Here is a 15,564-nt window from a genome sequence, read left to right on the forward strand (position 1 = left end):
GTTCCGGAGTGCCTCATAAATTCATGGTGGTGTTTCTCGTCATCATTCTCAACATTTGAAGACCGAAGAAGAGTTTTTCCTCCAAATCTTATCCGTTCTCTTGAAGATTCATAGTTCTAGCTTATGCCATCCTCTCATAGTTGTTTTCGATTGTGAGAATTCTTTTCATACCCATCCAGAGCATTTCATGAGTCTTTTCAGTTTGATTCTCCGAAGGCCATCATTTCAGAAGATTTATTCGTTTTCAACATTCAGCTCTTGTTCTCCAAATCTTACCGGTGCATCATTCAAGTATCATCTAATCAACTCGTGATCTCTTCGTTCTCGTGTATCAAATTCCCTTGAGTATTTTCGCGCGCTCTTTAATTTTTACGGTGATTCATTTTTTTTCATTCATTTTAAATTCTTACGGTGGTTCGTTCAAGATTCCTTTTCCTATGTCCGCATATTAATTTATTCGTTGTTTCAATCCTACCGGTGGTTCGATGAAGACCTTCCCAAGTTTGCGCAATATCTATCTTAATCCTTTCTACGAGAATAAGTAGTATGCAAAAATCCATTGCTTGTCATCAATCTAAATTGGTGAAGGATACGCGTAATGTAATTCTTATTCTTGTTTCATCCAAGTGATTAATTCCTTCTTCCGGAGTTCGTTCATGATATCAAATTTTCGGGCCCAAGTTGTTCATCTTTTCTTTCCGGAGCTCCAAGTTATTTCAATTATATCATTTCAAAGCTCCATCTAAATAATTGCAAGGTTTCTCCAGGAGTTCTTTTCAAGTTTCCATTTCGTTTGATCATTCTTTTATTACCGGAGTTCTTCATCGAGGCTCTACATGGTGGCTCATCAAGGATTCGTTTCATTCTTCAATTGTTCTTCAAGATTTCTCTCGGAGTCAAGACCCGCCAAGATATACTCTAAAATAAACATGGTGTTCAACACATGTTTTGTTTTGAGGAGTTCAAGCATTCTTCATCTTGCATTCCGAAGTGCAATTCTCTCTATCTTATCTTTTGAGACGGTGTTATGTCATTCTTGATAATTTCCCTTCGCGTTTCATGATTCACAAGTTTTCAAGGGTGACATATTTAAATCCATCGTGTTATGTTTCATTCAAGAGATCTTTTCAACCAATCAATCTTTTTGTTGGAGTTATATTGGGTTATAATTCACCTAAAGCCTTCCCTAAGGAATGTAGCTATTTGTGGTGCTTATCAATGATCCAAGTTTTCTCCTATCCTCTTGGTGAAAGAAGCTTTTCATCGCCTTGGTGCTCTCACTCAAACCATTGGCTTCCTTTAGTGGCCGTTCGTCACCTCATAATTTTGAGATGTGTTCCATAAGCCCACTACAAGCTTGTTCTTTTCCTTGTTGATTTCCCAACAACTCCGTTTACCTTCTTGGAAGGATGTTTTCGAAGCTCATTTGTGGCAGAAGTTGTCATTTTCTTCTACATTCTTTATTCTAAGGATCTATCTTCCGGAGGCATTGTGATGTTGCTCTCTTCACTCATCTTCTCGGTTTGTGAGGACCGTGTTCTTTTCGTGCTTATCCTTTTCCAACCGGAGTGTCGTGCCCTCTTTTCAAGTTCTTCCCATTCTGTCAAGTTTTGTCTCCTCCCTCAACCGGAGTGCTGTCTGAAATCTTTCTTACCCCTTGTGCCATTCTTTCATTAGTACCGGAGGCAATGTGTTGTTAATTTCATCGAGTATCCTCTCATCTTGTCAAGATCATGTTCAATTCCTTCCATTTACAGTCGGAGTGCTGCCCAAATTAGATCATTCTCATTCCTTCTTTATATTGTTTTAACCGGAGTGTTGATGTCTATCATTCCTCTCCTAACCGGAGTTTCATCCAAGTGCTTTCATTTTGCCAAGTCCATATTGTACCCCTTCCATTTCCAACCGGAGCGTTATCGTAATTGATCATTATCATTCCTTGTACATCTTGTTTCAACCGGAGTGCTTGCATGTATTTCTCGTTCATTGATTTTTCCATTCATGTCTTTCCTACAAGGTTCTCGTGATGTTCCTTGTTCCTTTTTCCTAACGGATTGTTTTCAACTTTGTTCATCTTCGTTGTTTTCTCTCTTTTAATTCGTTCAATCTCTCAAGGTTCGTGGTTTCACTCGTTTATCAAAGAAGCAATTTGTTTTACCTCTTCCTCTTCTGCTTTTTCTCCGGTGCCATCCTAGATCTCGGGACGAGATCCTCTTGTAGTGGTGGAGTGTTGTAACGCCCCGAGACCGATGCTCTAGTTCCCTTCCTTGTTTTGCGAGTCAGCTGTGTTATTTTTTTGTGTGTTGCTTTCATCATCGCATCATTTGCATTGCATCGGCACTCCGTTGCCGTCATGTTTTGAAAATTTTGCATTCGTTCATAGTTGCCGCGTTCCCCCCTTGTCTTTGTTGACCGTTCCGAGACCAACCGTATTTTCGGTTCCCTCTTGTCAAACCAACTAACCTCTCTCGTCAGCCCGCGATCCCCTCCGGCGCGTCCGAAAGTTGTCCCGTACCCGACCCGGGTTGTTGTTACCGTTGAGTCCGGATCATCCCCTAACGTCTACAAAACATCACCGTTTTCTTTGTTGGACTCTCCTAGCCTATTTTCCTCGATCGTCCGATTTAAATCGGAGGGCCCAAATATCCTCTAATCTAATCCCATGAGATATATATAGGTCCAACCCTAGGATCTAGGGATCCTGTCCCATCCTTCCCATTCCACCGCCACCACACACTCACCCTGTTCCTCGAGATCCTTCCCCGACCAACCACCTTGCTTTCAACGCCGCCCAACCAGATCGCGTAGCATCTCCCTCCTTGTTTTCTTCCTCGAGCCAATCCCCTCGCTCGATCCAGCAGCCCAGCACCTCGGCCACCTCCTTCCTCGGCCCTGCCCGGCGCTCCACCCCCAAGTAGTAGCAGCGCTCGAGTGCTCCTCTCCTCGCTGGTGCGCCCCCCCCTCCATTCCGGCGCCGGGAACGGAAACCCCGCGCCCGGATCTTGCCACCACCGCCTTGCCTCTGCCCGACTGCCGCTGCAGCTCGGGGACACCACAAGCCAAGCTATCCCCGTCGCCCAAGTGCCGAGGAGAGGAGCTCCTCCAGCAGCCGTCTTCGCCCGCAGCCGGCGTCCTCCGTGCCCAGCAGTTGCAGCCCCGCCGCCGGCTGACCGAACCAGCACCCCGCGCCAAGTTCGTCTTCTTGCTGCGCCGCCGCCCGGAGTTTTCTTCGCCGGAGGCCTTCGCCTCGTCCGCGGTGCCCGAGCACCGCCTGGAGCCCGACCTCGTGCGCCTCCTGCCTCGCTCCCCTCCCTCTTGGGTTGCCTACAGACGAGTCCGGCCGCCCGGAGCTCCTCGACGCCGGCCGGATCCGACGCCCTGGAGACCCGCGCCCCGCCGGACCTCCTTCCGCCGTCGCCAAGTTCTGCTGCCCCCTGCTTCCATCTCCGCCGCCGCCGGCTGCATCGAGCAGCAACGAGCAGGTCGCTCGTCCCGCGCCCGCTCGCGTTGACCGCGCCTCTAGCGCCTGGGCCAACGGCCTCCTAGACCCAGCTCCTGCCAGATCCGGCCTGCCCGGCCTCCTCCCCACCAGCTGGGCCGAAGCCCATGGTGAGCAGCGCCCAGCCCCTCTCCTGTGCATGTTGGGCCAGCAAGTTTCGGCCTGTAGTGTTTTTTTTCTGCTGCGGTGATTTTCGCATTTATCCAGGAGATTACAGATTTGCAGAAAAACCCTTGAACTTCATGCATATAATAACTCACAAATGGTGCATCGGATTAAAATGATTTTAACATGTAAAATGCTCAGAAATTTGTGTAGTTTAATAATATGCCACTCTCATCCATGTTTAAAATTGTTTAAAATGATGGTTGTTTAAATTTGCATAAATGCCATGTTAAAATGATTTAATTCTTAACTAAATAACCGTAACTCGGATTTTAATAAACTTTATATGTAAATGGGGTAGAAAAATGCCTAGTTTAACATGGTGCACTTCATTTTGCTGTTTAACAACATTAAAATTGTGTTTAGGGCAGAACAGTACCAAATCAAAAATATGCTTATGGGGTTTTTCCGGAATTGTTGTTTGTTGTTCCGGCCTCATTTAAATTGCCTAAAATAGGTAGTTTCCATATGCTTCACCTCTTGCCATGGTTAATAACATTTAATATTGTTGGGTCCATAAACGAGAGAGAACTAAATAATTAAATGTGGTGTTTCTTCAATATGCAACTCGTTGCATATTGAGCTCCACTTAACTTGTAGTGTTGTTTGTTGCACTTTGCCATGACATGCCTCATTAAACCGTACATGCATCATATTTGTTTTTTGCATCATGCCATGTGTATGTGGTGGTTGTTTACTATGTTGTTTGTTTCTTTCCGGGTTGCTTCTCTCGTTACCTTAGGTTTCGTTCCGGAGTTGTGAGGATTCGTTCGACTACGTCCGCTTGTCTTCTTCATGGACTCGTTCTTCTTCCTTGCGGGATCTCAGGCAAGATGAACATACCCTCGAAATCACTTATATCTTTGCTTGCTAGTTGTCCGTTCTATTGACATGCCGCGCTACCTACCACTTGCTATATCATACCTCCCTTATTGCCATGTCAGCCACTAACCTTTTCACCCTTCCTAGCAAACCGTTGTTTGGCTATGTTACCGCTTTTGCTCAGCCCCTTCTTATAGCGTTGCTAGTTGCAGGTGAAGATTAAGTTTGTTCCTTGTTGGACCATGGATTTTATGAACTCTGTTGGGATATCACAATATCTCTTATTTAATTAATGCATCTATATATCTTGGTAAAGGGTGGAAGGCTCGGCCGTTTGCCTGGTGTTTTATTCCACTCTTGCCGCCCCTAGTTTCCGTCATACCGGTGTTATGTTCTTTGATTTTGCGTTCCTTACTCGGTTGGATGATTTATGGGACCCCCTTGACAGTTCGCTTTGAATAAAACTCCTCCAGCAAGGCCCAACCTTGGTTTTACCATTCGCCTACCTAAGCCTTTTTCCCTTGGGTTCTGCAGACTCAAGGGTCATCTTTATTTTAAACCCCCGGGCCAGTGTTCCTCTGAGTGTTGGTCCAAACTAGAGCCACTTCCAGCGCCACCTCGGGGAAACTCGAGGTCTGGTTTTAGTTGTACGTAGTGTTCATCCGGTGTGCCCTGAGAACGAGATATGTGCAGCTCCTATCAGGATTTGTCGGCACATTCGGGCGGCTTTGCTGGCCTTGTTTTACCATTGTCGAAATGTCTTGTAAACCGGGATTCCGAGACTGATCGGGTCTTCCCGGGAGAAGGTTTATCCTTCGTTGACCGTGAGAGCTTATAATGGGCTAAGTTGGGACACCCCTGCAGGGTATTATCTTTCGAAAGCCGTGCCCGCGGTTATGTGGCAGATGGGAATTTGTTAATATCCGGTTGTAGAGAACTTGACACTTGACCTTAATTAAAACGCATCAACCGCGTGTGTAGCCGTGATGGTCTCTTCTCGGCGGAGTCCGGGAAGTGAACACGGTTTCTGGGTTATGTTTGACGTAAGTAGGAGTTCAGGATCACTTCTTGATCATTGCTAGTTCACGACCGTTCCGTTGCTTCTCTTCTCGCTCTTATTTGCGTATGTTAGCCACCATATATGCTTAGTGCTTGCTGCAGCTCCACCTCATTACCCCATCTTTTCCTATAAGCTTAAATAGTCTTGACCTCGCGGGTGTGAGATTGCTGAGTCCTCGTGACTCACAGATACTTCCAAAACAGTTGCAGGTGCCGACGATGCCAGTGCAGGTGACACAACCGAGCTCAAGTGGGAGCTCGATGAAGATCTTGTTCGTTGTGTTGTTTCTTTTCATGTTGATCAGTAGTGGTGCCCAGTTGGGACGATCAGGGATCTAGCAGTTGGGTTGTCTTCTTTTCTTTTGGTTCCGTAGTCGGACCTATGTGTGTACTCTGAATGATGTATGATTTATTTATGTATTGTGTGAAGTGGCGATTGTAAGCCAACTCTTTATCCCATTCTTGTTCATTACATGGGATTGTGTGAAGATGACCCTTCTTGCGACAAAACCACAATGCGGTTATGCCTCTAAGTCGTGCCTCGACACGTGGGAGATATAGCCGCATCGTGGGCGTTACACCTTGTCATGTCCGTGATCTCATCCGGGACTCCAAACAACATTCGGTAACCAAATCACATAACTCATATAACACTACATCGTCAACGAACGTTAATCGTGCGGACCCTACGGGTTCGAGAACTATGTAGACATGACCAAGACACCTCTCTGTTCAATAACCAATAGCGGAACCTGGATGCCCATATTGGCTCCTACATATTCTACGAAGATCTTTATCGGTCGAACCGTTATGACAACATATGTAATTCCCTTTGTCCATCGGTACTTGCCGAGATTCAATCGTCGGTATCTCTATACCTAGTTCAATCTCGTTACCGGCAAGTCTCTTTACTCGTTCCGTAATACATCACCTTGTGACTAACTCCTTAGTCATTTGCTTGCAAGCTTATGATGTGTATTACCGAGAGGGCCCAGAGATACCTCTCCGATACTTGGAGTGACAAACCCTAATATCGTTCTATGCCAACTCAACAAACACCTTCGGAGATACATGTAGAGCATCTTTATGATCACCCAGTTACTTTGTGACGTTTGATAGCACACAAGGTATTCCTCCGGTATCCGGGAGTTGCATAATCTCATAGTCGAAGGAATATGTATTTGACATGAAGAAAGCAATAACAATAAACTGAACGATCAATATGCTAAGCTAACGGATGGGTCTTGTCCATCACATCATTCTCCTAATGATGTGATCCCGTTATCACATGACAACGCATGTCTGTGGTTAGGAAACCCTAACCATCTTTGATCAACGAGCTAGTCTAGTAGAGGCTTACTAGGGACATGGTATTTGTTTATGTATTCACACATGTATTTAGGTTTCCAATCAATACAATTCTAGCATGAATAATAAACTTTTATCATGAATAAGGAAATATAAAATAACAACTTTATTATTGCCTCTAGGGCATATTTCCTTCAGTCTCCCACTTGCACTAGAGTCAATAATCTAGATTGTAATGAATCTAACACCCGTGGAGTCTTGGTGCTGATCATGTTTTGCTCGTGGAAGAGGCTTAGTCAACGGGTCTGCTACATTCAGATCCGTATGTATTTTGCATATGTCTATGTCTTCATCCTTGACTTATTCACGAGTGGAGTTGAAGCGTCTCTGATGTGTTTGGTTCTGTTGTGAAACCTAGATTCCTTCGCCAAGGCAATTGCTCCAGTGTTGTCACAAAAGATTTTCATTGGACCTGATGCACTAGGTATTACACCCAGATCAGATATGAACTCCTTCATCCAGACTCCTTCATTTGCTGCTTCCGAAGCAGCTATGTACTCCGCTTCACACGTAGATCCCGCCACGACGCTATGCTTGGAACTGCACCAACTGACAGCTCCACCATTCAATATAAATACGTATTCGGTTTGTGACTTAGAGTCATCCGGATCAGTGTCAAAGCTAGCATCGACGTAACCATTTACGACGAGCTCTTTGTCACCTCCATAAACGAGAAACATATCCTTGGTCCTTTTCAGGTACTTCAGGATGTTCTTGGCCGTTGTCCAGTGATCCACTCCTGGATTACTTTGGTACCTCCCTGCCAGACTTATGGCAAGGCACACATCAGGTCTGGTACACAATATAGCATACATGATAGAACCTATGGCTAAGGCATAGGGAATGACTTTCATTTTCTCTCTATCTTCTGCAGTGGTCGGGCTTTGAGTCTGACTCAACTCCACACCTTGTAACACAGGCAAGAACCCTTTCTTTGACTGATCCATTTTAAACTTCTTCAAAACTTTGTCAAGGTATGTGCTTTGTGAAAGTCCTATTAAGCGTCTTGATCTATCTCTATAGATCTTGATGCCCAATATATAAGAAGCTTCACCTAGGTCTTTCATTGAAAAACTCTTATTCAGGTATCCTTTTATGCTATCCAGAAATTCTATATCATTTCCAATCAACAATGTGTCATCTACATATAATATCAGAAATGCTACACAGCTCCCACTCACTTTCTTGTAAATACAGGCTTCACCGAAAAGCTGTATAAAACCGTATGCTTTGATCACCTCATCAAAGCGTATATTCCAACTCCAAGATGCTTGCACCAATCCATAAATGGATCGCCGGAGTTTGCACACTTTTTTAGTACCTTTAGGACCGACAAAACCTTCTGGTTGCATCATATACAACTCTTCTCTAAGAAATCCATTAAGGAATGCAGTTTTGATGTCCATTTGCCAGATTTCATAATCATAAAATGCGGCAATTGCTAACATGATTCGGACGGACTTAAGCATCGCTACGGGTGAGACTCATCTAGTCAACCCCTTGAACTTGTCGAAAACCTTTTGCGACAAGTCGAGCTTTGTAGATAGTAACATTACCGCCAGCGTTTGTCTTCTTCTTGAAGATCCATTTATTCTCTATGGCTTGCCGATCATCGGGCAAGTCCACCAAAGTCCACACTTTGTTCTCATACATGGATCCTATCTCAGCTTTCATGGCCTCAAGCCATCTGTCGGAATCTGGGCTCATCGTAGCTTCTTCATAGTTCGTAAGTTCGCCTTGGTCTAGTAACATGACTTCGAGGACAGGATTACCGTACCACTCTGGTGCGGGTCGTGCTCTAGTTGACCTACGAGGTTCAATAGCAACTTGTTCTGAAGTTTCATGATCATTATCATTATCTTCCTCTCTAGTTGGTGTAGGCATCACGGGAATGGTTTTCTGTGATGTGCTACTTTCCAATTCAAGAGAAGGTACAATTACCTCATCAAGTTCTACTTTCCTCCCACTCACTTCTTTCGAGAGAAACTCCTTCTGTAGAAAGCTTCCATTCTTGGCAACAAAGATCTTGCCTTCAGATCTGTGGTAGAAGGTGTACCCTATTGTTTCCTTAGGGTATCCTATGAAGACGCACTTTTCTGATTTGGGTTTGAGCTTATCAGGCTGAAGCCTTTTGACAAAAGTGTCACAACCCCAAACTTTAAGAAACGACAGCTTAGGTTTCTTGCCAAACCACGGTTCATACGGTATGGTCTCAATTGATTTAGATGGTGCCCTATTTAACGTGAATGTAGCTATCTCTAATGCATAACCCCAAAATGATAGTGGTAAATCGGTAAGAGACATCATAGATCGCACCATATCTAATAAAGTACAGTTACGATGTTCGGACACACCATTATGCTGTGGTGTTCCAGGTGGCGTGAGTTGTGAAACAATTCCACATTGTTTTAAATGAAGGCCAAACTCGTAACTCAAATATTCGCCTTCGCGATCAGATCATAGAAACTTTATTTTCTTGTTATGATGATTCTCCACTTCACTCTGAAATTCTTTGAACTTTTCAAATGTTTCAGACTTGTGTTTCATTAAGTAGTTATACCCATATCTGCTCAAATCATCTATGAAGGTCAGAAAATAACGATACCTGCCGCGTGCCTTAACACTCATCAGACCGCATACATCGGTATGTATTATTTCTAATAAGTCATTAGCTTGCCCCATTGTTCCGGAGAACGGAGTTTTAGTCATCTTGCCCATGAGGCATGGTTCGCAAGTATCACATGATTCATAATCAAGTGATTCCAAAAGTCCATCTGTATGGAGTTTCTTCATGCGCTTTACACCAATATGACCTAAACGGCAGTGCCACAAATATGTTGCACTATCATTATCAACTTTACATCTTTTGGCATCAATATTATGAATATGTGTATCACTACAATCGATTCAACAAAAATAGACCACTCTTCAAGGATGCATGACCATAAAAGATATTACTCATATAAATAGAACAACCATTATTCACTGATTTAAATGAATAACCGTCTCGCACTAAACAAGATTCAAATATAATGTTCATGCTCAACGTTGGCACCATATAACAATTATTCAGGTCTAAAACTAATCTCGAAGGTAGATGTAGAGGTAGTGTGCCGACGACGATCACATCGACCTTGGAACCATTCCCGACGTGCATCGTCACCTCGTCCTTAGCCAATCTTCGTTTAATCCGTAGCTTCTGTTTCGACTTACAAATATGAGCAACCGGACCAGTATCAAATACTCAGGCGCTACTACGAGCATTAGTAAGGTACGCATCAATAACATGTATATCAAACATACCTTTGTTCACTTTGCCATCCTTCTTATCCGCCAAGTATTTGGGGCAGTTCCGCTTCCAGTGACCAATCCCTTTGCAGTAGAAGCACTCAGTTTCAGGCTTGGGTCCATCTTTGGGCTTCTTCCCGGGAGTGGCAACTTGCTTTCCATTCTTCTTGAAGTTCCTTTTCTTTCCCTTGCCCCTTTTCTTGAAACTAGTGGTCTTGTTAACCATCAACACTTGATGCTCCTTCTTGATTTCTACCTCCGCGGCCTTAAGCATTGCGAAGAGCTCGGGAATTGTTTTGTTCATCCCTTGCATATTATAGTTCATCACGAAGCCTTTGTAGCTTGGTGGCAGTGATTGAAGAACTCTATCAATGACACAATCAACTGGAAGATCAACTCCCAGCTGAGTCAAGTGATTATAATACCCCAGACATTTTGAGTATGTGTTCACTGACAGAACTATTCTCCTCCATCTTGCAGCTATAGAACTTGTTGGAGACTTCATATCTCTCAACCCGGGCATTTGCTTGAAATATTAACTTCAACTCTTGGAACATCTCATATGCTCCATGACGTTCCAAATGTCTTTGAAGTCCCGGTTCTAAGCCGTAAAGCATGGCACACTTAACTATCGAGTAGTCATCAGATCGAGCTTGCTATACGTTCAAAACATCAGCTTCTGCTCCTGCAGCAGGCCTTTCACCTAGTGGTGCATCAAGGACATAATTCTTCTCTGCAGCAATGAGGATAATCCTCAAGTTACGGACCCAGTCCGTGTAGTTGCTACCATCATCTTTCAACTCAGCTTTCTCTAGGAACGCATTAAAATTCAGGGGAACGGTAGCTCGGGCCATTGGTCTACAACATAGATATGCAAAACTATAAGACTAAGTTCATCATAAATTAAGTTCAGTTAATCAAAGTACTAAAGAAATCCCACTTAAATAGACATCCCACATGTAGCGCCCAAGATGCGATTCTATCCCAATCATGTGATGAATTCATGATTGGGGCACAACCGCATTTCGAGCACATAGCAAGGTGGATATCATTACAACATACCATGTACTGAATAGATGAGAATACAAGATAAAGGCTTACACTCGCCACAAGCTACACATGCATACATCAATACATAGCAATCATCATACAAAAGAGCAGGATCCGACTGCGGATGTAATCAAACGAAAAAGAAGAACGACATCCACCCTACTAATCCCAGGCCCCCGACCTGAAACCTATCCCTTGATCGAAGAAGAAGAAGAAGAACTCCAAAACAAGCAAGCATCGCTCTCATGTCAGATCATCGCATTACCTGTACCTGCACCTGTCGTTGTAGTAACCTGTGAGCCATGAGGACTCAACAATCCCAGTACCATGGGTATCAAGACTAGCAAAGCTTAATGGGTATGGAATGGATAAGTGGTGAGGTTGCAGCAAGCAGTAAGAATTGTATGGTGGCTAACTTACGAGTACAAGAATAAGATGAGAAACTACGCAAATGTTCGCAAACTAGTAATGATCAAGAAGTGATCCTGAACTACTTACATTCAAACATAACCCCGCTGTTTTCTCTTCCCGAACTTCATCGAAAAGAGACGATCACGGTTACACACGCGGTTGGTGTATTTTAATTCAGATTTGGTGTCATGTTCTCTACAACCGGATATTAAAATTTCCCATCTGCCACATAACCGCGGGCACGGCTTTAGAAAGTTTAAACCCTGCAGTGGTGTCCCAACTTAGTCCATCACAAACTCTCACGGTCAACGGAGGAAAATCCTCCTCCCGGAACAACCCTATCAAGCTCGGGATCCCGGTTCACAAGACATTTTGACAATGGTAAAAAAACAGCAAGACATCCGACGTGCCGACACCCCGATTGGGGCCGCGCGTATCTCGAAATCAGGTCGTGATCAAATGAGCACAGCGTACATCAACTGAGACCCGAGTTGCCCCGGGGGAAGCCGCAAACGACTCTGTTTTGGACCAACACTCATGAGGAGCACTGGCCCGGGTTGTTAATTAAGAATCCTCGGGTGCTAGCCGGTCCCTATGCAAGTTTTAGTTGTTATTAGGCAAATGGTAAAACCAATGTTGGGCCTTGCTGGAAGAATTTTATTCAAAGCGAACTGTCAAGGGGGGCCCATAAACCCCAACCGTGTTAGGAACACAAAATCAAGGAACATAACACCGGTATGATGGAAACTAAGGCGGCAAGAGTGGAACAAAACACAAAGCAAAAGGCCAAGCCTTCCACCCTTTACCAAGTATATAGATGCATTAATTAAATAAAAGATATTGTGATATCCCATGATATCCATGTCCCAACATGGAACAACCTGCAACTAGCAACGCTATAAGAGGGACTGAGCAAAGCGGTAACATAGCCAAACAACGTTTTGCTGGGATGATGGAAAATGTTAAAGGCTTATCATGTCAATTTGGGAGGCTTGATAAATAAGTGGTAGGTAGCGCGACATAGTGATAGCATCGAGACAACTAGCATGGCAAAGATAGTAGTGGTATCCAGGGTAATGATCATCTTGCCTGGAATCCCGCTAGGAAGAAGACCGAATCCATGAAGTAGACGAACCAACGTAGTCGAACGAATCCTCACAATCGCAACGAAACTAAAACTATCGAGAAGAGGCATGACCGGAAAGAAGCAAACAACATGGTAAACAACCATCACATAAACATGGCATGATGCACAATCAAGTATGATGCATGTCCGGTTTAATGAGGCATGGCATGGCAAAGTGCACAAACAATACTACAAGTTAAGTGGAGCCCACTTTACAACGAGTTGCATATTGACGAAACACCACATTCGACTATTTAGTTCGCTCCTGTTTAATCTACTTAACAATATTAAATGTTGGTTAACATGGCAAGAGGTGCATGATAAAACTACCTATCTAGGCAAGTTTAAATGAGGCCGGAACAACAAACAACAATTCTAGAAAATCCTCATATGCATATTTCGAATTTGGTACTGTTCTGCCCTAAACACAATTTTTTAGTTGCTACACATGCAAAGTAAAGTGCACCAAATTAATCTATGCATTTTCTACCTCATTTATATATAAAGTTTATTTAATTCGGAGCTACGGTTATTTAGTTATGAATTAAACCACTTAGCATGTCATTTAAGCAAATTAAATGCAAACAATATTTTAAACAGGGATGAAAGTTGCATATTATGAAACCAGATGAAATTCTAAGCATTTTACATATACAAAACATTTTAATCCGATGCACGGTTATGAAGTTATTATATGCATGAACAATGAGGGGTTTTCTGCAAATCTGGCGTTCTCTGGATAATTAGCAAATTCACAGAACCCGGAAAAAACTATACGGGCCGAAACTTGAGCTACAGGTACACGCGCGGCTCACCATGGGCTAAAGGCCCAGTCGGAGGCAGGCCTCGCGGGGCTGCGGGCTGGGAGGCCGACGAGTAGAGAGGGGTGCGGTCAACGCTCGGGGACGAGCGTTCGCTCGAGGCCGAATTCACGGTTTTGAACCTTTTTCTAAACTTTAGCGCGATCTGACCTCGATCTGAAATTTTTTCATGATCTGACCCTTTTTCTACCACCATCTTCCTTACCGGTAGGACTTGACTGCGCCGTCACGGTCGTTTGAGTTGAAAATACGCTACCGCTATAGTCCTTGGCGGTAGGGTCCGAAATGTATATATTAGGCGTGGCGCCTATTAGATCTGAAGCATTGTGGTGGCGAGTTGGCTAGCACGTGCAGGTTTACTAGGCTGGTCTTGGGTTCGAGCCTTACTAAGGGCATTTTTTGTTTATTTTTATTTTGGCCAGTAAACAATAAACAATTTGTACAACTAATATTAGTTCATGAATTATTGATAAAAATATTGTTTTACTTACCTGTAAATGTTTTATAAAATCCCCGCAAAGATATAAAAAAATATGATGTGATAAAAATGTGTTCAATTAATGTTAAGGTATGGATTATTTATAAAAATATTTTTTTGAAACTGCTCAACACTTTTTGAATCAGTCGGACGTCTAATTTGCAGTTTGTATATGTTCTTTTGAAACTTGTGTTCTGACACCGGAACCCAAAAAAGGATGAAATACGGCTCTATGACCATTTATTTATCCTCTTCCATATCAAGAAATAATTTGCTTACCTAGTGGTTGTACTACTTCCTGCTATATTTCTTAGTTGGTTTAAAGTTCGGAAGACCATTGCACACCACGATTTGTATCAGTGTTTGGATGATAATACTGAGAACGAACTTACATCGTATTTGATCTTACTGGAGAGCTCATCTTTGTATCGCAAAATTTATAACATACTAAGGGCATTTTTTGTTTATTTTTATTTTGGCCAGTAAACAATAAACAATTTGTACAACTAATATTAGTTCATGAATTATTGATAAAAATATTGTTTTACTTACCTGTAAATGTTTTATAAAATCCCCGCAAAGATATAAAAAAATATGATGTGATAAAAATGTGTTCAATTAATGTTAAGGTATGGATTATTTATAAAAATATTTTTTTGAAACTGCTCAACACTTTTTGAATCAGTCGGACGTCTAATTTGCAGTTTGTATATGTTCTTTTGAAACTTGTGTTCTGACACCGGAACCCAAAAAAGGATGAAATACGGCTCTATGACCATTTATTTATCCTCTTCCATATCAAGAAATAATTTGCTTACCTAGTGGTTGTACTACTTCCTGCTATATTTCTTAGTTGGTTTAAAGTTCGGAAGACCATTGCACACCACGATTTGTATCAGTGTTTGGATGATAATACTGAGAACGAACTTACATCGTATTTGATCTTACTGGAGAGCTCATCTTTGTATCGCAAAATTTATAACATAGTAGCAACTAAACTGGAGGACTTGGAGGTGCGTGTGTGTAGTGGTTTGAGCGCAGAGCCGGCCAATCTTGCTGCTCAGAATAAACATTTACTTTTAATTAAACAGTTCAAAATCAAGCATAAAGTGCTTTTATTCCGATAATTTGTTGCAAACAATTATTAATTACACACCATATGTAGCTCTTTTGGCAAAACAACATGAAAGAATACTCATAATTAACATAGCTAGTCAGAGACAGACAACAATAGAGTTAAACAAAGTAAAGTATGATGAGCGCGTAATCTTCATGATGAGCAAAGAGTAAAAATGCTCTCTCCCATTTATGTTACAGATATAAGCCGCAAAAAGACTGCAGAAAAACAAATCTTTGCGGGAATTTTATAAAACAGTTACATATAAGTAAAAAATATTTTTATAGATAATCCATACCTTAACATTAATTGGACAAATTTTTTATCACATCATATTCTTTTATATCTTTGCAGGGATTT

Source organism: Triticum aestivum, chromosome 3D (genome assembly GCF_018294505.1).
Source record: "Triticum aestivum cultivar Chinese Spring chromosome 3D, IWGSC CS RefSeq v2.1, whole genome shotgun sequence".
Classification (NCBI taxonomy): Eukaryota; Viridiplantae; Streptophyta; class Magnoliopsida; order Poales; family Poaceae; genus Triticum; species Triticum aestivum.